The sequence below is a fragment of the Triturus cristatus genome, chromosome 6, assembly GCF_964204655.1.
Source record: "Triturus cristatus chromosome 6, aTriCri1.1, whole genome shotgun sequence".
Taxonomy (NCBI): domain Eukaryota; kingdom Metazoa; phylum Chordata; class Amphibia; order Caudata; family Salamandridae; genus Triturus; species Triturus cristatus.
In genome coordinates this window covers 723827049-723852576 of record NC_140589.1, presented here as the reverse complement: position 1 = coordinate 723852576, position 25528 = coordinate 723827049, and the positions used below count along the sequence as shown (strand labels likewise).

The following is a 25528-nucleotide window of genomic DNA, read 5'->3' as shown; positions in this document are numbered from 1 at the left end:
AAGTGACGTGGACAGCTGATGAGGGAGCGGGCGGTACGGTGTCCTCGCAGGGACACAGCTGATAACAGTAAGGTGTCCTCGCAGAGACACAACTAGTAAACACAACAGAATCACATTTCTAGACTCGAAACCAAACGGTCAGGCTGTGCCTTTTGCTTATTAAATATTTCTGGAATTCTAGATAAGGAGTTGTTCGGTAAATCGATGTAAATAAACATGGTGGCTGGTAGATAAACATTTGCCTTCCTGCTGAAGCAAGGGACCAATTTTCACAAGTGTTCACAATATTTCAAAGCATATACCAGATACTTTATTTACTCGAGGTGAGAATGACAGATGCATCAACCGTTATTCTTAGGTTCGTTAGCTGGTGTAGTACCAAATGAAGTGGGCCATCATGCCGACATCCAAATGATGGGTGGCGCACCTAGAATCATAACCATTGTTTTTGTTGTTTTTTTTAAGAGCTGAGCTGCAGTGTTGTGGCTGATATCAGTTGGCAAATGGTATCAAATAAGCTTCAAAGTTCTTGGTATATTGTTTCTTGGATATTATTTAAGAGTTGTCTGCATAAGCATCTACTTTAAAGCTGAACTACTTTATCAGAGTTAAAAGAGCCACTCTCACTGGACTTCTTAACTTACTTGTACTGACAGCAGATATGAGCATTGCCATGGGTGCAGAAAAGTGCCCCACACATTCTAATTTCCCCAGGTGAAATTTGGGATGAAAAGAAAATCCATGAGGAGTCAATAAATAGAAATAAATGTGTAAAAGTAGATATACATGAGGGAAAATATGAGAGCTTCAGCTTTCCTTGGAACCTTGGAATATGCACAGAAGTTCTGTTAATATGGAAAAATGTGAAAGTCCTTACAGATCATAAGGTACGATCACTACCCCCCCCCCCCCCAGGTTTCTGAGTTTCTTGATAATTAACATTAGTGTATCCATTTTTATTATTTGCCAAATATTTTGTTAGTTTATACTAAAAAAAATAAACGTTAGTGATATGCATGTTACAAACCGTAACCGAATACGTTAAAGTTTATAGCATTTATTTAATATCACTCCATGCATATATACAAAAAATGCATTGCTTATTTAATCATTCGTAGCTTGGCTAGCTTCACAACAAGTTCGGACACCTCAGGTAATAGCCTTGTTCTTAGTTCTTTATACCTACCAAGCACAGTAATATCTCATTTACTCTAGAATTTCTTTCCAGTTGCCTTTGCAATTTCTTACCTCAAAATGCCATCCCTTTGAGAAGTTCATAAAGAGTGGTTTGCCAAGATGCCATGAACTTACTTCTAAAATCCATTATGTGATGATGATATTTACAGTTTGCAAGTCTGATTTTCAGGCGTGATTAGTGAGGTCAGAGTCACAGCTTCCATTCTTTTAACCAAACTGTTCTGGTAGCTACAGGGAGAGTCCTCCATGTTGTTTCACCTAAAAGCCTTTAGGCTAGCGATGCGGCTAAGTTTTTCCTGCTGCTAGCACATTTTATTGCATGCTCCTTATCCCATTTATAAAAAGACCTATTAATACAAGAATAATAATAATAATAAACATAGCTACAATTACAAACTTAATCTTTTCTCGGTGTTTAGAACAGCTCTTATTATTACTCAAGGCGCTGTGTGCCCTGTAGTTTGTAGGAGTGATCAGGCAGTGGTGTTATTACTATTATAAAATTGACATTTGTAACTGATGGGCAAGGTTAAAATTGCTGTTATGCGGTTCTGCAGCTGACCTAAAAATGTAAATTGTGCCTGAATTTATGTATTTTCTTAAAGCACTTTCCTTACTATTATTACAAAAGGACACTAAAGAGATTTATAAATGCTTTATAAGTTATTTGTGTGGAGCTCTAAAAAGGCCAAATACCCAGCATGTTTTGTTACATAGGAACGTTACTTATGGACGCTCTGGCCTATCGGTTTTGGATCGTTATCACAGAGTGTTTATGCCTTGAACTTCTATGGTTTGGTTTAAGGAAGGGACTAGAGATTTTAATTTAGTGTGAAATGTTAAAACGGCACTTTTGTATTCAGTCCTGTCTATTCTGGCTACCTTTACCACAAAATGGTCACCTCAAGATCCAATTCAATGGGTCGTACTATTTATAGGCCAATAGTTCCAAGTATCTAAGTGAGTGAGCATCACAGTCCACATCTTCTTCGGCCCAGACTTTAACATTCCCCCTCTACACTTTTGCAACCAGTATCAATCAAAAAATCCACGTAAGAGTTTAGCAAGATATTTTTCGAAAAAAATATTCATTTTAGTTCTTGTGTATAATACTCCGGGGTACACCAGGAGAATTTCTTAAATTATCAATTTGCAAACAAGTTCTTCCATTGAATTCAGATGGATATTATGGCACATTCTAATATCAAAATGTACAAATTAATAGAACTGCTCTTGTTCCCACTAGCTCAGAAAATGGTAGAGGCGTCATAGATTTCATGCTGGTCAAACAACAAGAGTATGTAATAACAATAATATAATAGAGGTAGTAATGTAGGAACAAGGATAGTTTAAATAAACAGGCTGAGACCCCTTATTGAACCCAATGTCCAAAACCTCATGCCTTTCTGGAAATAAAAGATATGCTGGAAGTCACTATGTAAATATTCACAATTGTCAGAACTGTATCTTTCTCCAAATGCTGATTGCAGCGCTAATATTATAATATTGCCAGGAAAATAGACGATCAAGCCTCGAGCTGAATTGAATATAAGCATGACGATAATGCACCGAAAAGCATTGGTGCAGTTGTTTTTGCTGTATGCATGACCTTTCTTTCTTCTCCTGGTGACCAGAACCATGCAGAGACATTTCTAAAGATGGTTAGGCATGAATGTGCCAGACGACTGGACAACTAGCCCAGATCCAGCAAAAAATTAACCTAGTTCGATCCCTTCTGCAGAGAGGTTGTATATAGGAAATCAGAGGATAACAAAGTATTAAGTACAGCACAATTCAGGGTTATCGGGTCCAACTGTTGCATTTGCCTTTACTATTCTCCACATGGTACTATGAGAATTTCATTCAAGGCTTACAGGGTGGTCCCACATAGATATTGATACCGGCATGCATTGGGAATTTTGGCTTTCTTACTAATATTAAGACAAGATTAAAGCAATCAAAGCAGCCAATATTTTCACCAGATTCATCCTCCAAACAAGGTTGAAAAGTATGCTATTCCTGTGACCAGTGACCAAATTTGCCATAACACCAGAGCTGGAATAGAATGACACCAGCTCCTGAAGCTATTCTCTAACTGAAATCGGGTTCTGGGCCCATAACAATGTATCGTCTGAATACAATGAGCTACCATGCAGTGCTGCCGCACACATTCAATGGATAAGCAGCAGGATGCTTGGAAGATTAATTTTTTGTCCAGCTACAAATATCTCACTTCAGGGACAATCAGTAACTCCCTTTGTCCAAACTGTGCTCTCTAGGAGTTGTTAGTGGAGTTCAAACGCAACCCCTCGGACACTTGCACCTTGTTTCCAGATGTAACTCTCCACCAGGGCAATCAAAGACACAATCATCATGTCACTCCGTAAGACGACAAGTGATAAATAGAAAATTGGACAGGTTTCTGACGTTCTCAAGCTCTGCATCTCATAAAGATACATATGTCAATGTAGTTTCTGGTATCTGTGCATGCTTTTATAATCATAATTGTGCACAATATAAACAGAATCCATTTGTGGCACTTAATAAAAAGTGCTTAATACTACCTAACAGACACTGTTTGAATTACCTTAGAATAACAAAAGCTTGAGTTCAATCTTTTGTTCAGATATATGCCTTGAAGATTACTTGCAACTAGTGTGTAAAACACTAAGATATTTTACCATGACTGTAATTTAGAACTGGAAGTAACACAGGATCTCTGCAACACGTGAATTATTCCACTGTGCTATGTTGTTACATGGACAGGAAATCTGTAACCTCTTTAGCAGGCGCATTAATTGTGCTTGAGGTCAAGGCCGAGAACCCAGGGCTTGCCACATCTAAGCACCCAGGACTGGTTGCACCAGAGGGGTCTCCCGATGAGGCCTTAACCTCAGGCTAAAAGGGAAGAACTTTCCCAGCAGCCCATTTCTTGTTTTTTGTAAGGCGATCAATGTGCAGGGCACATTTACGCTATCAACTGTGAAACTGAAAGCAGATAGAACTGCGAGCTGAAGGTGCTTGCAGTTTGATCACTGCTCTGGGGCACAGCTAGGTCACCTGGGTACCACTTTGGACTGGAGAGGTACAGTTGGAAAGGGGGGATTTTGCCATATCTGGAAAGATTCTCCTCTTTCCAATAGTACTGCTCCCAGTGGCGTAACGAAACTTGAGGGCCCCCTGCAAGTTACATGGAGGGGGCCCCCCATGCTCCGGACCAATTCAAGCCTGCCGCTCATGCACAGTGCCGGAGGGGGCCACCTGGAGCTCAGGGGACCCCCGGCACCACGGGGACTCTGGGAGCTATCGTTATGCCACTTACCTACAGGGGATCTGTATATGATAATCTGATGTGACACACCTCAAATCAACCCAGCTTCCCCAGTAGAATGGGCATGTAACAGTAGAAGACACTTATTAAAGAAAGGTCCTAAAACAGAAAAAAACACAAAATCCAGGATGCTTCTTTGAATGCCAACCTATGACAGTACCTACGAGCTTTATCAAAATTTCACAAAACGGTAAAGTTACTAGTTGATTCCCTGTCACAAAGCTCACAATGCACCTGTAGTGTATACAGATCATTGTTTTCAGGGTCAATTGATGTGATAAAAGAAAACGCTAGGAATCGCTTAGGTTGTTAAATCATACATCAAAGGTGGAAAACTGCATTCCTGTTGACATGGAGTGACCTTACAAAAATGTATCGAAGGCCGTGAGCCATCTTTCAACGAGTAGTATGCGATTCCGGCTGTAAGAGCGCTAGAGGACTTAACCATGCTCAGGTGCATACCTATCATTGGTGCAGTGGAACTAGTGCCCAGGGGCGTGAGGGGCTCACTGCACTGTACAGTGGCTGCATTTGACTATTCAACCTGTAATGCAGGAGGATTGTTTTCCTTACTTGCATTAGGGCTGTGTGCACCCTTGCTACGCACTGACCACGTGTCATTTATGCAGCAGCTTGAGTGAAATCTCCAGGCAGTTGCTTATCTATTTTCTTAATTGAGTCAAGTCTTGGTATGTAGGACATTCAAGGACCCGTTTTTTAAAATGAAATCAGGACAAATAAATCTGAGGTGTGTAACTATTCTTTTTGAAAGCATTTAATTAGAGATGTGTTTTACAAACAAAAAACATAAAACAACTGGTCCTACAGAGCGTGGTTGTTAGTACTTAATCTTCAAGTTACCAAAAACCAGCGTCGCCTGTCACTTGGGCTATCTGTCTGCGTGCTTATTTCTAGAAACTGACACAATCCATTCATCAACACTCAGAGCCTCTTCGATAAGCAACTCACTGTCTGTGTCGATGGCAGGTTCTGAACAGTTAGCGTACACGCTGGAACTCCGAGCAGCCACAGAGTACTGTGCGGAGGCATAGCTGCCAAGGTTTCAGATTGCTATGCGTGATATTTTCAGAATTTCAGCATAATTATGAGTGACATTTCAACGAGTATGAGTGACACTTTCTCACGGGCAAAATCAAGAAATGAAGATGAGGAAACATATAAATATTAGAACTTACACCCATTTGAGCAACGGCAAACTCTAAGAACATCTTAAAACTGCTGCAAAGCACCAGAAATGGAAGAGCTTGATATCAGGGTTTTAAGTGGGATGAAAAAAGTGGGGGTCTCTCAAAGGGGCAAGCTTGGCCTATGTGATTAAGCGTATGGCTTAAACACAAACTACATTTCTCCACTAGCAGCACTTTGCTGGAAGAATTACTTCTAAAACAATTTTATTGCCAGCTTATCTCGCACTCCACAACTGGGGCAGAAATATGCATGGTGCAATCACAAGAGATTGCCCCGTCTTCAAGCAATGCTTACAAATTCTTGCAGTGTTACGGTGGTAAAAAGATTCCCTCTTAACTACTATGGCCTGAAACTCTTCCCACAAAAATGAGAGAATTAATGAACATGTCAGGTTCACAGGGGCTTTAAAGACACTCCTATTCACCACTGAACTCTGCTAGGATACATATGGATGCCACCAGCTGGAAATGTTAGTGCTCTAGCAAATCCCCTTGACATAAAATAACAATTTACTGCCAAGGCCGAAAAACGCGGGGAGGGTAATAAAATGGGGGAAATAGACTTTTTTTTACGCATTTGTAAAAGGCAATAGGGCTCAGTTAATTAGAATACTAGCCAACAAGAAGTTACCAATCATTGGAGTCAAGTGGCATTTATTTCACTTGCTCGAGGTGTTTAAAATATGGGCTGATGTAGAGGTGCAGAATTGAAACAATAAAACTGTGTACTTTAAAAAAAACATGAACTATCCAGGGTTTAGCGTGGAAAAGCAACGCATTGTCGTTTATGCCTCACTTTATGCACTCTACTATTGTGGTAATATTGGGCTCATTTATACCCCCAAAAATGAGTAATTTAAATAAACGATTGTCAAACCTCGGAGCGAGTGTGCGGCAAGTTCATATCAGAAAGGCTCGAGTGCTATTGTCACTCAGTGTAGTGACTGGTATGCAGAGTGTAACAATATTGCCTCAAGAAAACTACGAGGGCTGCAAAAGAAGCAAGTGCAGGTCTGTTATGTTGGCGAAAGACAAGTGGAGTGTGAAAGCAGGTCTGGCTAAAAAATGCTTTCATTTGTCAAACCGCGCTTTAAGAGGCAGATTGTAAAGCTTTTATTTTCAAAATGCCAGTCTTTTACGGAAACGGAGAGAACCACTGGATGGGGTACCAATAAGCTACAAAGGTAATGCAGCTTTTCAAGAGTTATTGCTAAAAAAGGAACCATGGGAAGTATTTCCAGTACTGTGATATACAGCCGAAAATGCGAAAAGTCATTTTAGGATAAACAATCATGTTTGTCAAGCAATAACAATCTGTACGATAATGCCCCTCAAAAGTAATAATTTAAAATTAACCTGCAGAGCCTTCACTGGGGATGGTATCAGTGATATATTTCCGACTGAAAAACAGGAGCATTACTCCAGGGCCTCTCTCCCACACGGCCGTTGCAACCAGGACACTGACTCCGTGATGTATCCCTCTGCAATAATTTAATTGGGCATGGGGTCATACATTTTTAATATAACAACTGCTGACAGCACAAGGAGGCCCAGGCCGGTGCGAGCAGTAGGCGGCACTGAAGGCCTCCTTTGCGGTCGGAGCACCATGTTTGCAGCGCCACCGCAAACCACAGCAACTTCCCACTCTGGCAGCAGGACGTGACATCCCCTGCGGCGCCATGTCTCGCAAAACTGGACTGGTGATCCAGGATGTCTAGGTAGTAGCCATTGGGCAATAAATGGGTGTGACGTCAGGCTGCCTGAGAGACGCGTAGCGCCGTGAGAATCAACAAATGAAACATTGTAGCAATGATCCTGCTCCCAGGAGCCTTAGCTCAGCTGCGAGCCACAAGCCTATGGGAGCAGCACATGCATGCCACGGAAGGTGTGCTGCCAGCTGCCACACTAATCCATAGAAGTTTTTGGCAGCGACAGCTGAGCCACTTGAGGCTTTGATTCTGGGTACGAACCCCATAATGAAGCCACTTACGGTACCTGTAGTGTGTGTGTAAAACTACCACAGAGAGTTTATTTTATGTAATGCTTTTTTCAAAGAGTCGAGACCTGTCCGGTGTGGTATATAGAAAATATAACTCAGGCCACTGAAAATAGGAATATTGTTTTTTTTATTTGAACGTGAAAACTGGTGCAAATAAATATTGATATAATGCTTGGAGGAGCTACGTGACCTCAACCATAAAGAACGTATGCATTGTCCAGGAGCTTTAACAAGCAGATCTCATATTTGCACCTAAAAATACCACAGATGTGCTGAAAAAAAACTGAAAATTCAGCCTCTATCCGATAAAGTTCTACAACATCCACTAAAAAATATCCGCATGGATATTATAGCAATAGCCCTGTCCACCAGCTATAAAGAAGAAGCCTTTGTCATGAGGACCTCAATAATTTGGGGGATCTTGCCAGATATATTTCCAAAAAAAGTGTTTTGCACTGCAGCCACTGAGTTATGTTCATGCGGGTGCTTAGAATCAGCCAAACATGTTGGAGAATCTCTTTCATCTGTAAGTTATATCGCGATCCGCATCATGAAACCTCAAATCACTGCACTTTCTAACATTGTTATTTTATAATAAATTTACATTTATTACAGGGGCAGCTGGCAGATTCTAAAAGAGGTGGGGCGGAAAGTTCCAATCCAAAATGGACGAATTTCTCGGTCCAAGTTTCCATGCATAACGTTATTAAACCCCAAAATTCATCTATGTCAATGAACTTATCGGTTTATTTCCTTTCAGACTTGGAATTCACAGACCATTACATTTCTAGTGCAACTGACCACAGAATCTCTCGAATCTTTAGGACATTATTACAAAACATTGGAGCACGCGGTTTATGGTGGAGGGCATTGCGCTTTTGCAGCCTAACCATCCAAGACTGCCATGGCACACTGCGCCTGCCCATGAAACATTGGACAGATGTGGCGTAATGACCAGAGCTGGCGAATCTTTATTTGGGGAACCGGGTTCGAGTTTTGGCGTCCGCTAACCATCCTGTGTTTCTGGGCAAATCACTTAATCTCCCTGTGGCGCACAACATGAATATGTCCTTGTGTAATGAAACTGGCGCTTATGTAAAGGGCTCCAATACCTTCAGGCTGAGTGTGCACTATGTAAACCACAAAAAAAACCTTCAAACTAATTTTAACTGGAAATGGAAAAACTAGAACAGCAAAGGTAATTAATGGCATTTGTCTCGTATTTTCCCTATTGCAAATGCAGTTGTGTGTTATCATCTGTGTTTGGAAAACTGGTGCTCTGATTTAAATGGTGCTGGGCAAATCACCCAATTATTGACTGCTGCCTTTTCTGAAAACCGACACCAGCGCCTTGAGACCCTCACGGGAGAGTAGCTGCACTATACAAACTCCTGATTGATTGATTGAGTAAAAACAAAAACAAAACATTTCTCAAGTCTGCATTTTGGAGAGTTCAAAATCAACAAAATGTTTCAGAATATCGACGCAAATGTGCACTGCTAATGAAACCAGGAGTAGTGATGATTATATTGATTTTTACTGGGGAAAGTAAATTAGTGCAAAACGTGACAGAGTAAAATGTGCTAAAGTGCTTACGTGAGTATAATATTTAACCCCTTTTTCCCAATTTTGTGTATCCAAGTGCCTTACATAATGTTTTTGTATATATATATATATATATTATCTACTGGCGGGCGCCAGTAGATAGTTATAGTTAGGACCGTGTTTCCATAGGAAATCCGCAACATTCTATTTGGAATAACTTTGGCGCCGGTTGACGAATCCTCGCGAAATTTTCAAAATAGGTGGGGCGCTCCGCTCCTACCCTGAAAGTCTCGGGGGGATTCGTCAAGCGGGGGCTGAGAAAAAAGGGGGGTCCCAAAACGCGTTTTCCCCATGCATTTTCCCATAGGACCTTTAGTCCGAGCTACAGCCCGAACGGCTGAACAGAATTACTTGAAATTTTGCAGAGAGGTAGTCCTCAGGTCAGAGATGTGCCTTTTGCAGGTCTGGTGTAAATCTGTTCAGTAGGTCCTGAGAAAATAGCATTTAAATCAATATATATATCTGTAAGCGCGCTCCGTGCGCTTACGGTAAGCTTACCGTACGCGTACGGTGCCGTGCGCGAGCTCAATTCTGATTGGTGGTTACATGACTGTAAACATTCGAATCGGTCGAAATCAGAAAGTGTCGGTCGCCATTTTCTGTCTCTCGCACTGAAAAACAAAGGTGGATAACGTGAAAAGGGGGCAACGAAGAGAGTTGCAGACGCCCTAGCGTTTGTCAGGGGGTCCACGAAGGACCAAAAAGTACGAAAAATACATTTAATAATTAAAAAAAAAAAATCGCGGAGTGCGCGTACGGTAAGCTTACCGTACGCGCACGGCAAAAAAATAAAATAAAAAAAAAACGAAATAACAATCACATTTATTAAATAAATTGAAGGACCCGCAAGGGAGAAAAAAAAATTGTTACTGTGTAAAAAAAGGCGAGGCGCGCACGGTATGAACTGCGCAACGTGGGTGCTCGGCGCGAAGCGCACCGTGCGCGCAGGGTGTGCGCACGGTGAAAAACCAGAAAAAAAAATAAAAAATAAATACATAACTTAGCATTTAAAAACCGTACAAATTCACTGAAAAAACCATAGGTTTCACACACGTTATAGTTAGCTGTACATTTAACTCGTAAAAAACCAATGAAATTCCACGTTATAGTTAGATCAGGTAACTATAACTTGCGCGACCGCAATCCACAATGTGTCATTTCAGATGTCATCATTGATGTGAAGAGTGATGTCACTGACCATGTCATGAGTGATGTAATATGTGACGTCATCAGCAGTTTATTGTGGGTGGGCAAGTTATAGTTACCTGATCTAACTATAACGTGGAATTTCATTGTTTTTTTACGAGTGAAATGTACAGCTAACTATAACATGTGTGAAACCTATGGTTTTTTAAGTGAATATATATATATATATATATATATATTCACTGAAAAAACCATAGGTTTCACACACGTTATAGTTAGCTGGGCATTTCACTCGTGAAAAACCATTGAAATTCCCACGTTATAGTTAGTGCAGGCAACTATAACTCACGCGACCGCAATCCTCTGCTGATGCTAATACTGTATTTAGACACTTATTTACCCAGGTCTTCTTCCATTAATTTTTATCTATACATATATTACAAATATTTTTTTTTCATAAAGACACATATGTCATCAGTGATGTAATATCTGACGTCATCAGCAGAGGATTGCGGTCTCGTGAGTTATAGTTGCCTGCACTAACTATAACGTGGGAATTTCAATGGTTTTTCACGAGTGAAATGCCCAGCTAACTATAACATGTGTGAAACCTATGGTTTTTTAAGTGAATTTGCAAGGTTTTTTAAATGCTAATTCCTAACTATAACGTGTGTGAAACCTATGGTTTTTTTCAGTGAATTTGTACGGTTTTTTAAATGCTAAGTTATGTATTTATTTATAATTTTAAAGGTTTTTCACCGTGCGCGTACGGTACGCTTCGAGCACCGTGCACCCACGTTACGTAGTTCGCGGAATTTTTCCGTTTCTACCGTGCACGTACGCTACGCGCACTCCGCGATTTTTCGGAAAAACATTAAAATACATTTTTGCCCTTGGGGGTCCTTCTGGGACCCCCTGACCAAGGCTAGGGGGTCAGGAACTGTCCAGCCTGCCCCCTTTTCACGTTATCCACCTTTGTTTTTCACCCCCTCAGACTGCGAGAGACAAAATGGCGGCCGACACTTCCTGGTTTCGACAGATTCGAATGTTTACTAAGATCTAACAACCAATCAGAATCGCGCTCGGCGGCGTGCGCGTACGGTAAGCTTACGGTACGCGCTCGGAGCGTGCCTATTGATATATATATATTGATTTAAATGCTATATTCTCAGGAAATACTGAACAGATTTACACGAGACCTTCAAAAGGCACATCCCTGACCTGAGGGCTACCTCTCTGCCAAATTTCAAGTAATTCTGTTCAGCCGTTCGGGCTGTAGCTTGGACTAAAGGTCCTATGGAAAAATGCATGGGAAAACGCGTTTTGGGACCCCCCCTTTTTCTCAGCCCCCGCTTGACGAATCCCCCCGAGACTTTCAGGGAAGGAGCGGAGCGCCCCACCTATTTTGAAAATTTCGCGAGGATTCATCAATCGGCGCCAAAGTTATTCAAAATAGAATGTTGCGGATTTCCTATGGAAACACGGTCCTAACTATAACTATCTACTGGCGACTGCCAGTAGATAATATATATATATATATATATATGTATTTTGTCACAGCTAAATTATAACTGTACAAGCTTGGTACTGGAGCCCCAGTTTACCATCTCTGAGCGTGAATGATGCAGTGGTGGTCACCCTTATGTTCATTCCTATTGGAATTATTTCAATCTTTCTGCTTGTTACTAACGGTTTGAATACCCTGTTTGATAAGATATCAAGCATTGTAGATCAGTATGATGTTGATAATAATGATTACATTATGGAAATCATCGTATTACTATTGTCCCCATCGATATTTCCTAATCTATATACACATAAATAAATACACATTATAATAAATATCATATAAGCAATGTAATACAATCCATAATAGATACAATATGCTTAAATATTAATGTATGCGTCAATAAATATGTATAAATAAAACACTAAAATGTCAATAAATATCCAATAAATACATATGTAAAAAACCATAGTCATAATACACTGATAAAATGATTTTCCTGGATTCTTTCTAAAACCTCACCACAATATATCGACATGGATTAAACAATTAAAGGCATGTAAAAAGATCCTGTTATGTTTAGACCTGATGGTTATTTGGTGTTAAATTCCAATATATACCTAGTCTCCAACTGGCGTAATCTATGTTCTCTATTGCCGCCCCTTCTGCTTGGTGGTACTGAGTCTATAACAAAATACCTGAGATCCTGGCTTTTGGACTCATGCTTGGTTTTGAAATGGCGAGCCACCGGATAAGTATTGTTTTGATTGTTAATTGCCCTCAGGTGCTGTAGTATCCTTTTATGTACTTGTAACTTTGTGCTTCCTACGTATTGTAGGTTGCATGGGCATGTTAAGACGTATACTGCAAATTCTGTCTTGCATGCGAGTAATTTAGTTATTTTGTGTCTTCTCTCAGGACTTGTTTTGACTAAATCATCTCTCATGGAACGACTCCTGCTGAATGGTATGGACGGTCTCTTAGGCAGTTTCTGGCCAATTACTGGGTCATTACGAACCATAGGCCAGTTGCGAGATATTACTGATTGGATCTTTTTGTGTTGCTGGCTGTATGAGATTATAATCCTAAACTCTTTTTCAGTTTCATCGATCTGAGTTTTTGTTCTGGGTAGGCTTATACCGTCCTGTTTCTATCTTGTTATCCTCTATGTAGACATGCGTGTCTAGGAAACTAACCGTTGTGGTGGTAATGTCCGCAGTAAAATGTAGATTTAAATCATTGACATTTATGGCTTCCACAAACTCTTGGGCCTCACTGACATTGCCATCCCATATTACAAACAAATCATCGATGAAACGCAAACATAATTTCACCTTAGTTGCCATTATCTCCTGGTGCTTGGTAATGAGGACCAGCTCCTCCCACCAGCCCATGTGAAGACATGCATAGCTGGGGGAGAAGCTGGCTCCCATCGCCACACCCCTAGTTTGTCTATATAGCAGGTTGTTAAACATAAATATATTATTCATCAAACAGAAATCAACCATTTCAATGAACATTTTCTTGTGATCTCCTGTGTTGCCCATTGCATTCTCTAGGAAGTGATCCAGAGCTCATAGTCCATCTGTGTGTTGAATGCTAGTGTAAAGCGAACTTACATCAAGTGCTATGAACAAATAACCTTGATTCCATTCAAAGTCTTTGAGCTTTCTCAGAAAGTCGCTGGTATCACTCACATATGGTGGCAGAGCCTTGACCAGATTCTGAAGGAAGGAGTCCACGTATTGAGATGTGTGTTCAAGAAGCCCATTCCTAGCTGATAATATTGGTCTGCCAGGCGGATTCAAACGGTCTTTGTGGCTCTTGGGCAGAAAATAGATCGTAGGTACAACTGGATGGTTCTTTAGAAATTTAAATTCCTGTACAGTAAGTTATTGTTTTTCCATGTCGACAACTTTTTGTTAAAAAACGCATACATTGATTTCAATTCCAATCCACTGCTCTTGGTATGGCAGGTTCTATCGTTCAATTGTTTATAGGCTTCCTTGGAATATTTTTCTTTGGACATAAGCACTATGTTCCCTCCTTGATCAGAGGCACGCATGACAATTTTGTTATTTTCCTTGAGTTTCTTCATCAATTCATTGTAGTTATGATTCAGTTTGTTATATTTGGATTTTCCTCTATGTATCTTGGTGTTTAGTTCTTTCAACTGCTCTGTTACCCGTTCATGAAAGATATCGATTGAATCCTGCATCATGACTGGATTAAATGTTGTTTTAGGTTTGAACTGGGTTAATAGCCCTCGTGCCTGGGTGATGCCCCTCTGATCAGCCGATTTACCTGATGCCTTAGCCTCAGACGTTTCATTTTCACAGTTACTTGTTTCTGAGCTGTGGTCGCCTGGGGGGGGGGGGGGCAGTGGGTGGAGAAGGCAGAATGCACCACTTGACACAAGGGTTGTTTATTATTTTATTATTTCTGGGTTGGGAGGCCAGCCTTTTTGTGCCCACACTTTTACATTTGCTTCACATTTGTAGTTAAGAGGACACAGTTGAATCAATAAAAACCACAGTGTCCTGGATTCCCACAGCTCATTAGTTTTCCTAAATATGCAGGGTTTGTAGATTTCTCTGTGTGACAACCAAATACAGGAAAAAAACTGCAGCCATTTCCCACAGAAAGTGAGAGGAAATTTCTATAGGCAGAGCAGTAAGAATGCAAAATAAACATTTTTTATTATATACAGAATTTTTCTATATTTTTGGCTTCCAATTATAGTCTGTGTGCACAGCAAAACAAATTTTGAAAAAGCACCTTCAGAATGCCCTGACATTATGGTGAGCCACAATTATTAGTGGTATAAATAACCCATATGCCGAAACCCAGATCCTCTGGTACATTTGAAAAATACGTAGCTTTCCATCATACCCAATTATTATAATATATATATCCTCATGAGCTGCCTGAGTTGCACTGCCGCAGCTCCTGAACAGAGGGCGCGTCGTCGAAAAGGACCACCCAAGCAAGGTCCACTTAATTCTCCATTCACCTCGTAGCAACAAAGATGACGACACCGTGTATAGATGCAAAACAAATTGTATATTTGCCGGCTCCCATTGGACGCTTTTCGCCTGCCCCAAGGTTGGTGAGCATGCCTGCAGGGCAGGCGAAACGCATCCAATGGGAGCTGGCGATTAAAACATTTTTTTGCATCTATACACGGCGTCGTCATCCTTGCTGCTATGAGGTGAATTGAGAGAATATATATATATATATATATATATATATATATATATATATATATATTTATTTATTTTTTCACTGAACAAAACATAGGTTTCAGGGGCATTATAGTTAGCTGGACATTTCCCTCGTAAAAAACCCTAGAAATTCCCCTGTTATAGTTAGTTCAGCTAACTATAACTCGCGCCCCCGCAATGCACTGCTGTTTACGTCACATATTACATCACTCATGACATCACTGATGACATCTCAAATGACATCATCCAGTGTCTGTGTTTTTTTTTTACATCTCATATGACCTCCGCAGCTATGGCACCATTCGATCCAGACCCTTCTTGTGCCGATATCTTGGTAAATTGTGTCTGTGTGTTTCTATAAACTTTAAATATGTTTATTATATATAGGGAAAGGTATATTGAAGAATGAGTGAGTGTATTAAGTGTGTGAATGGATGATTTTGTAGGTGCATGACTGACTGTATAAGTGAGTCATTAAATGTATCTTACTGAGTGCATGAGTTAATGACTAAACTGTGTGTGTGAATGTATGCGTCTGTCTGTTGGTGTGTAACCGTATGCATGGTTTTGTGAATAGGTACATGAATGTCTATACAAGTTATTGATTGGTTGTCTGGGTGTCTGAGTATCTGTATGGGTACCTGAGTGTTTGTGTGGGTGGGATGTGTGTTACTCTGTGCATAGATGCGTCAGTGGGTGGTTCACTGGGTGCATGGTTTCAACACTAGGTCTGTAATGGACTGTATGGGTGTGTGAATGTCTGTATGGTTGTGTTAGTGTGTGAATATATATTTCATTAGTACATGTGTAATTTACTACATATGTGAACGGCAGTATATATGTATGTTGGAGTACAGAAATGACTAACTGAGAGTGTATGATAGTGTGAGTGGCTGTATGGATGAGTGTGGGCTTGTATCATTGATTGTATAAGACCATAAGAACCTGCTAGTATTTGTATGAGTAATTGACCTTGTGTGTGTATAACTGTATAGGTGAGTAAATGGCAGTGTGATTAGTTACTTGCATGACTGAGTATGTGTGTGAGTAACTCTATGGATGAGTAGCGGTGTGGGAGTGTCTATATAGGTGTATGAGTGCATATGATAGTCCTGTACTGAGTGACCAGAAGTACGAGTGACTGTACGGGTGAGTGACTGGATGGGTGTTTAGACGTAAGACTCTGTGATGGGGTATGTACTTATTGGTGTTGGAGTGTCTATGGTTTTGAGAGTGGCAGTATGTAATTTAGAGTGGGTGTATCAAAGGTTTTATTAGGGTGTGACAAGAAGCATCAAATGATCACATGAATGACGTCTTCAGTGATGACATCACTGATGACATCTCAAATGACATCAGTGATGTCACTAACCATGTCATGAGTGATGTAATATGTGACGTCATCAGCAGTGCATTGCGGGGGCGCGTGTTATAGTTAGCTGAACTAACTATAACGGGGGAATTTCTAGGGTTTTGTACGAGGAAAATGTCCAGCTAACTATAATGCCCCTGAAACCTATGGTTTTTTCAGTGAATTTCTAAGGTTTTTTAAATGCTAATTCCCAACTATAACGTGCCTGAAACCTATGTTTTTTTCAGTGAATTTCAAAGGTTTTTTAAATGCTATTTCCTAACTATAACATACCTGAAACCTATGGTTCTTTAAGTGAATTTCAAAGGTTTTTTAAATGCTAATTCCTATCTATAACTTATCTCTAAAGCTATGATGTTTAATGATTTTCATAGGATTTCTAAATCTTTATATTTCAGTGTATCAATTCCTTTAATTGTGTTTTTTTAATATTGTTTTTCACCATTTGTGTAAAAAACAAATCAATTAATTCTTTTAAAAATTAAAAAATATTTGTTTTTAATGATTTTTTTTAAAAAAAATACATTTTTTAAAACAATTTTTTATATTTTTTAAACTATATTTTTAATACTTTGTTATTTTTTTAAACAATTTTTTCCTTGGAGTCGCGCACCCAACGCGTTAGGAACCGCGCACCCTACGCAAGAGAAATTGTGCACCCAATGCGTTAGACTGCGCGACTCCTAATTTTACCGTAAAAAAAAAATAGCCCCTATCACTAATTTTTATTATCCCCGGGGACCCCATCCCCCGGGGCTTATAAAAACACGTTGGGAACCGTGGGGGGAGCCCCCACGGTCCCAGCCGGCTTCCCGCATCCTTCGGGAGCCGGCATTGATTTTCCACATGGGGAGCTGCTCACATGCAGCTCCCCGTGTGGAAAAGTAGTATGGTTTGGATTTTGAAAGAGAGAGCAGGTTTCCCTGCTCTCTCTTTCAAAATCCAAACGAAGTTTGCTATGGGAGGGCGGGAGACTCCTGCCCTCTCATAGCAAACAACAGTGTCCTGGGGGTGGGCACCCCAGGACACTGTAGGAGCCGGCCCTGGGGGGTGGCGGTCCCCAGGGCCCTCGAAGGCTCCAGGAGGGGGGCGACGCAGCCCCCCTCCCTCAATAAATAAAGCCCCGGGGGGTGATGTTCCCAGGGGCTTGGGGGCCCGATCAGCCCCCCCACCCTATTTATTTTCTAGCCCCGGGGGTAGCGGTCCCCAGGGCTGGGGGGCCCCCCTGGGTCCCCCTTTTAATTTTTAACGCCTTTTGCCCCGGGGATTTGGCACCCCGGGGGCTAATTATTAAGGAAGCGCGAAAGCCCACGCTTTGATTATTTTTTTTTTTTTTTACGGCCGGATCCGCGCACCCTGCGCGCATTTTGCCGTTTAAAAAAAAAATGTGGCCCTGGGAGTCCTTCTGGGACCCCCTAAGCAACACTAGAGGGTCAGAGTATTTCTACCCTGCCCCCTTTACATCTTTCACACACTTATTTCCCTTACTTCTTCAGCCTCGCTTCTACAGAGGCACAAAATGGCTGCCAACAGTTCCTGGTTTCGAATGTTGACAGACACTTGACAGCCAATTAGCATTCAGCGCGTGATCGGGAGGGTGCGCGCATGGTGCGCAGAGGGTGCGCGGATCCTCCGAGGCCATAGATATATATGTACTTTTAACTCTAATTTTCTCAGGAACTACTGAACGTATTTACACCATTTAAGCAAAAGGCACAAGTCTGAACTGAGGACTACCTTTTTGCCAAATTTGGTGTAATTCCGTTCAGCAGTTTGGGCTGTAGCTGCGTCAAAAGATCCTATGGGAAATTGCATGGGGAAATCGAGTTTTGGGACCCCCCTTTTTTCTCGGCCCCCGCTTGACGAATGACCCCGAATCTTTCAGGATAGGAGCAGACCGGAGCTGGACAAAAGTTTGAAAAATTTTGCGGAGATTCGTCAACCGGCGCCAGACTTATTGGGAATAGAATGTTGCGGATTTCCTATGGAAAACAGGTCCTAACTATAACTACCTACTGGCGACCGTCAGTAGGTAATATATATATATATATTTAGATTTTTCCTTATGAACTGATGCATGGTCAGAACACAATAAAAACTATGTAAGCCAAAGCTTCAGTGATGGCTCTTATTATTGCAAGTTTTAGGACAATCAACAATATATATCTCTGCAACTTCAAGAGACTGATGGCCGCAACAGTTCATTACTTTTGTAGGTCAGCCTTTAGTGCAAAAACCTTGTCATCTATTTCTCCTTTTCCCTTACTTTTAGTATTTTTAATTTCAACGGTTAGTTTATTTGGGAAAACCTTGAGCGAGCTACACAAATGAACCCTAGCAGAATTCAGAATTGTATCGGGTTTTCAGTAAAGTATAGCTTTCTGCCATTGCACATTAAACCTTTTGTTGATGTAATTTTAGAAGAAAATAAAACACACTTGCACAGTACGCTTTTCCTGAGATTTGTAAAGAAAAAAAAAGTCCAGGCCGCACCGGTAGATTTGCCACCTTTCTTTAAAAATAAGCAAACAAAAAAAACTAGTGTTTATGTTTTGATCTTCAGGAAGGAGCAAGTACTGGTATGTGAAAAAGAATTTGTGTAAAATGTTCAGGACTCTTTTGTAACATGGCAATTACCACTCTGGTTGCTCTAATAATCATCATTCTGAAACAATAAAGACAGCTCTTAAAAACTTTTTACCTGAATTCTTTGTGTTTGCGGTTTTCGGTTTATGTTTCACAATGGATAAAATACCAAGTGTCAGGGCTTTTCCCAATATTTTTATGCAACTAGACTTAAAAATATTGATCAGATCAGTAAAAAAAACCAGCAAGGTAGCATCCCTACTCTCCAGTGTAAATCAGAAGCCATTGGTACCTATACAGTCCCCAGCAAGTGGAAAAACGATGTTGCCAATTTAGCATGGATATTTCTCGCACAAAACAAATTCTGAAGACACAACTGTGAACTGTTGTTCAGATAAAGGATTCAGAAGAGGGTGGGGCCCTAGCGGTCAAGCAGTCTTAATATGTATTTAGGTTATAGTTTTCCATTTGTTCATTTGGGGCAAGAGTTTGTCAGAGTAAGGTACACACACTAGCAGACCATAGTGTGACTATCATTTACTCTGCAGTTGCTTCTGTTATTCGTCTTATGCTGATCAAGACAGTGTTATTCGTCTTAACCGTAACCCCCTTATGATATCGCCGCTCATACCTCCATCCCTTTACATCCAGCCCCACACCCACTCCCCATTACAAGGGTTCTGAGTAAATGTTTTCCCTTTTCACCAGTATGTAACACGTAATTTCTCTACAAGACAGTAGCAAGTGGGAAGTTTTTGCCTGTAAATTTTCAGGCGGATTTGTAAACAAAAAAAAATAAACTGATGGGCGCAAGACTCCACGGACAGCAGGCATACCTTCTTCCCGTCCTCGTTCTGTAAACCGTCATCACCAAGCCCCGCCCTCCTGCACTCCTCTCAATGGAAGAGTCCACCGCCCAGTCCAAAGTTGAGCTAGGTGCTGCGCGTGCTTCCGGAGCCGTGGGATTGGATGGCTGGGCTGGAGAAATAGATTCGCGCGGGCTTCCGCGTTTACCACGCATAAGCCCGTCTTCTATGTCACATTTTTGTCAGTGCGTTCCGACCGGGAGAGGGCGCTGCGGGATAGGTGCTGCGAGGCAGCCGTACACAAACACACCTTGCACTTTAGCACTTTGATCCTGGTGTTACTTTCCGTGTGCTAGCTCTGCTTTCAGCCGTGTCCCGCAGCCGTGATGGTCCACTTTACTCTGCATTTTGACTAAACCTCGTTATTAGCCTTGGGCCACTGGTGGTACCCTTCAGCCCTGCGGCCTATGTTGATCCCGCTTCGGGCGAATGCGGCACCGGTAGCGCTGCCAAATAGGTAACGTTTCTTAAATGAGCCCGAACAATTTAATGTGCTTTTTAAAATCATTTTTATGTTGCCTAACATTTTGGTGAAGATGTTATTATATGTTGTTTAATAATTTGGACTGCAGCGGATTAGCTTCCTTTGGTACAGCAGGTGCAGTGGCACCGTGGTCCAGTGGCCCGAGGAACCCACTGAACCGTGATTATTGCTGTAATTTACAATGCAAACTGAAACCAGGGGGAGAATTCCAAAAAGCATGTGCACTCCTGACACCCTCCACGTAAAATAAATCGTTAAAAAACTTCTTACAACCACATGAAAATCAAACGATTCGATACAAGTATTTCGTTTTTTGTTTGTATAGCACGTTACTTAGACACCGCACCTTTTCAGGCTGCAAACTAATCATAGCATTCCAAGTTTTCATCTTGCTCATGTGTGACATGTTAATGTTTTTATTGTGCTTATAAGTGACATTTCAATACTATATGTGTGGCACTGCGAGTTACGCCTTATCGCGAGTATAACACAACAGCTATGTTCGTATAATCAATTTCCAAAGCTGTAACAGTGGTACGGAATCTATAGTCTGGCAAATTATACCAATCGAGCCAAAGTCATTTGCCAAAAGCTGGCATTAGCTGCTACAAAATTGCTGCCACTCTCTGTGCAGGCGTTACAACAAACAAATGATGGACGGAATGCTGACAATGCAGACATTCTCCCCCAGTCAAGAGATCTGGGTTAAATCCATCGTTCTTTTGCCCACTACGCCACCCCAGTTCAGACATGGCCAAATGCAAATCAGTCTTGACCCTGTGCCTCATGGGAAGAGTCCAGCCCGAACTGCCAAGCCATGTCTTCCCTGGACCGGAATCAAGCATCCTAGGACCGGTTTCTGACTATCAGCCGTCATCAGCCAGGATAGCTTGACTCCAGTGGCGTAGTGAGCACGGGACCCACGTCTGGGCATACCCATCCCACTTAGGGCGAAAAGCGTTACAACAAACAAATGATGGACAGAATGCTGACAATGCAGACATTCTCCCCCAGTCAAGAGATCTGGGTTAAATCCATCGTTCTTTTGCCCACTACACCACCCCAGTTCAGACATGGCCATATGCAAATCAGTCTTGACCCTGTGCCTCATGGGAACAGTCCTGCCCGAACTGCCAAGCCATGTCTTCCCTGGACCGGAATCAAGCATCCTAGGACCGGTTTCTGGCTATCAGCCGTCATCAGCCAGGATAGCTTGACTCCAGTGGCGTAGTGAGCACGGGACCCACGTCTGGGCATACCCGCCCACTTAGGGCGAAAAGCGTTCCAACAAACAAATGATGGACGGAATGCTGACAATGCAGACATTCTTCCCCAGTCAAGAGATCTGGGTTAAATCCATCGTTCTTTTGCCCACTACACCACCCCAGTTCAGACATGGCCATATGCAAATCAGTCTTGACCCTGTGCCTCATGGGAACAGTCCAGCCCGAACTGCCAAGCCATGTCTTCCCTGGACCGGAATCAAGCATCCTAGGACCGGTTTCTGGCTATCAGCCGTCATCAGCCAGGATAGCTTGACTCCAGTGGCGTAGTGAGCACGGGACCCACGTCTGGGCATACCCATCCCACTTAGGGCGAAAAGCGTTACAACAAACAAATGATGGACGGAATGCTGACAATGCAGACATTCTCCCCCAGTCAAGAGATCTGGGTTAAATCCATCGTTCTTTTGCCCACTACACCACCCCAATTCAGACATGGCCATATTCCCATGAGGCACAGGGTCAAGACTGATTTGCATATGGCCATGTCTAAACTGGGGTGGTGTAGTGGGCAAAAGAACGATGGATTTAACCCAGATCTCTTGACTGGGGGAGAATGTATGCATTGTCAGCATTCCGTCCATCATTTGTTTGTTGTAACGCTTTTCGCCCTAAGTGGGATGGGTATTCCCAGATGTGGGACCCGTGCTCACTACGCCACTGGAGTCAAGCTATCCTGGCTGATGACGGCTGATAGCGAGAAACCGGTCCTAGGATGCTTGATTCCGGTCCAGGGAAGACATGGCTTGGCAGTTCGGGCTGGACTGTTCCCATGAGGCACAGGGTCAAGACTGATTTGCATATGGCCATGTCTAAACTGGGGTGGTGTAGTGGGCAAAAGAACGATGGATTTAACCCAGATCTCTTGACTGGGGGAGAATGTATGCATTGTCAGCATTCCGTCCATCATTTGTTTGTTGTATCACTCTCTGTGCAGGCGGCATAACATTATTACGAGGCCTAGAAGCTACTGACCAGCAAAGCTGCGGAGTTGTCTCATCATGTAATGGTTTCAACCAGTACTGGCTGTTTACCCATTATGTTGGTGTATTCTGAGAGATGTAGTGTTGCTTATCAACGTTGCAAGTTTGGAGGTAGGGTGAAAAGCCAGGACCTGCTGACGGTGTCAGATGACAGCTGGCTGTATGTTAAATATTTAGTTTACTGTACTTAGTATAAGTGTACGCATGGGGTGGGTTGCTGTTAAAAGTTGTGCAGTTGTAGAACAAACTACTCCAGAAAATCAGCATGTAAATAAAAGGCTTGGGCATCAATTCACCAAAAGAATAAAGTTAGCGTAAGTTACGTCCTATACCCTTTGACCTTAATGACATCAGAGGAAGTGACAACATATGACCCCGAATTTTCCAGGAACTGATCTCTCATTACCTACCCATGGACAAGATAAAATTATACAATAAAAAAAAAAAAATATATATATATATAGACTTACTTTATGCACAGCTACACTTGAAAGTCTGATTTCCTAATTATCTTTACTTGCACATATGGGACTTAATATAAAACAACTTTATATCTCTTTATTATTTGCTATATACATCTATACCTTTCTATGCAGCTATGTATCTACATATTTATTACTTTACTCCTACTGTAGAAATAAAAAAAAGACCTTCAACTCTTTCCAATGCACTACTCAAAATCCCATCCTATACTTCTCTCAATATATCCTTTACCTCCATTCTGACTCATCCCCAGTAACATAATTGCACCACTATGATCTCCCTAATAACCCTTTCTAGGCTCTCCCCTCCTCTATCCCTCCTTTGACTTGTCCCATACCTCTTTTTTAACTATGGTCTCCCAAATAACACTTTATAGACTCTTCGCTCCTCTATCCCTCCTTTGACCAATCCTTTTGAAGCTTTAACGCCTCGTCAGTGGTAGTAAGCGCTACATAAAGATAATTACAATAATTGTCATTATTGAAGTTCCATAATGCCAGCACAACATAAAAAAAATGTCTGTGTTAGATACCACCTGTATTAGAGTGCTGACCGTATCTTAGAAAGTGGTGAGGCGTAATACTTGACCTGAATTGTAGCAAACAACTAAAGCAAATGAGACACTCCTTTTCTAAGCACGGTTCAGATGAGGGTTCTCCCGCCAACAACATTTTGAAAAAAAGGGCATGAAATAGGGCATTTTAAATAACAATGGTCTCATAAATTTGCTAAAAATCCATAGGCTCTGAAAGGGCACTGATTAAATATTCAAGCCCTGTCATGGTGTGCCAAGCCAATTCAACCTAACGCTCCCCAATAGTTGATCCCATTTGTTTTCAAAATGTGCTATTTGTGTCCCCAAATGTCAAAAAATACCCCTATTGGGGTAGTAATAGGTATCCCTTATGCCAGAAATGACATTCTACATGTCTGTGCTGGATGCTTGTTATTAATGCAACGCATATAATAGGAGTGATCCTTTTGTCAAACATTACTTCTAGTATGTCACCATTTTGTCACAGTTACCCCCTTCCATATGCCACAGTTGTCATCCCTTACGACAAGAATGACCTCAAATGTGCTACCAACATTTTACCTGGGGTCCACTTTATAATATGATCTCAAGTATGCCAACACCAGCATTTTTCCACAGGTGCCCTTAATGAATTACTTCTAGTATACCAGTATTTTACCATGGATGCCCATTATCCAAAAACAACATCCAGCATGCCAGTGCCAGTATTTTACCTGGGAAGCCTCTATAAGCCAATAATTGTCTTCAATAAACCAGAGGCAATGGCAGACTCACAAGCCTAAAACTGCATTCTTATCATGCTCACTCACATTCACGCACACTCACTCATACAATCTCACTCTTGTATTCACACATCACTCATTTGTGCTCATTCACAATGTTTCACTCATTCTTAATGACTCACTCTTACCCACTCACTTGCACCTACTCCTACACTCCTTCCCAAATCTCACTTGCTCTCATTCCTTCAGTCACTCACTTGCATTTTCTCATATTCACTCTTACTCTCACTCACCCATATTTACTCACTCATTCTAACTTATTCTCGCTCATTCTCGGTTACACTCACTCACTCACACTCTAACATTCCTTCATGTTCATTCTTATTGATTCTCAATCACTATCTCACTTGGAGGCACTCTTACCGTTGCTCACTCATTGTCATTCACTCTAACTCACTCAAACTTGCTACTGATATCCAGTCTCAATCATTCTCACTCATTTTCTGTTAGTGACTCTCGTTCACTTACACTTCCACATTGTCAGTTGGATACACATGCTCACACATATGCACACTGTCACTTTCACACAAACACACTTCGACCCACAAGAATGCACACACAATGCATTTAAAAGGATTTTTTTACTTGCCTTAACTGCCAGTGCAGGTCTTGTTCAATATCCTGGTGCTCCATTTGTTTTATTACACTATTAGTGAATAATAGACTATTATTCACTATCAGTATAATAAAAATTGGGCATAAGAGCTACCTGCCGCTATGTTCTTGGCACTGCTTTTGCCACCTCTGAAGTCAGGGGTAGCAAAGCCTTTGACAGGGGTTGCAAAGAGCAGGCCAGAGGTCGCACCTGCGACCCCTTAATGATTCCACAACTTTCTTAGTCATTCATGAGTGGACTATTAAATGTATCTTCATGACAGGAACTTGTGGAGAGTATGTTGCCCTGACTGGAAACTGAACTCAGCTGTGGGAGCCCATG

The 25528-nt window shown here is 41.5% G+C and overlaps 1 protein-coding gene and 1 long non-coding RNA gene across 6 annotated transcripts in view; one reads left to right on the top strand and one right to left on the bottom strand.

Annotated features, from left to right (window-relative positions):
• Positions 1–25528, top strand: part of CRYBG1 (crystallin beta-gamma domain containing 1) — a 901344-nt gene that overhangs the window by 534545 nt on the left and 341271 nt on the right. Inside the window, exon 1 of one of the 5 annotated variants that reach the window (XM_085611236.1) lies at positions 20305–20498. The exons of the other annotated variants lie outside the window; for them this stretch is intronic. The gene's annotated coding sequence lies outside the window, so the exon portion shown is untranslated. Of the gene's footprint in view, positions 1–20304; positions 20499–25528 lie in introns of those variants that run through there. 5 annotated transcript variants of the gene reach the window in all.
• The window catches only part of LOC146817775 (uncharacterized), a 113069-nt gene that overhangs the window by 23985 nt on the left and 63556 nt on the right, over positions 1–25528 (bottom strand). The window lies entirely within an intron of this gene.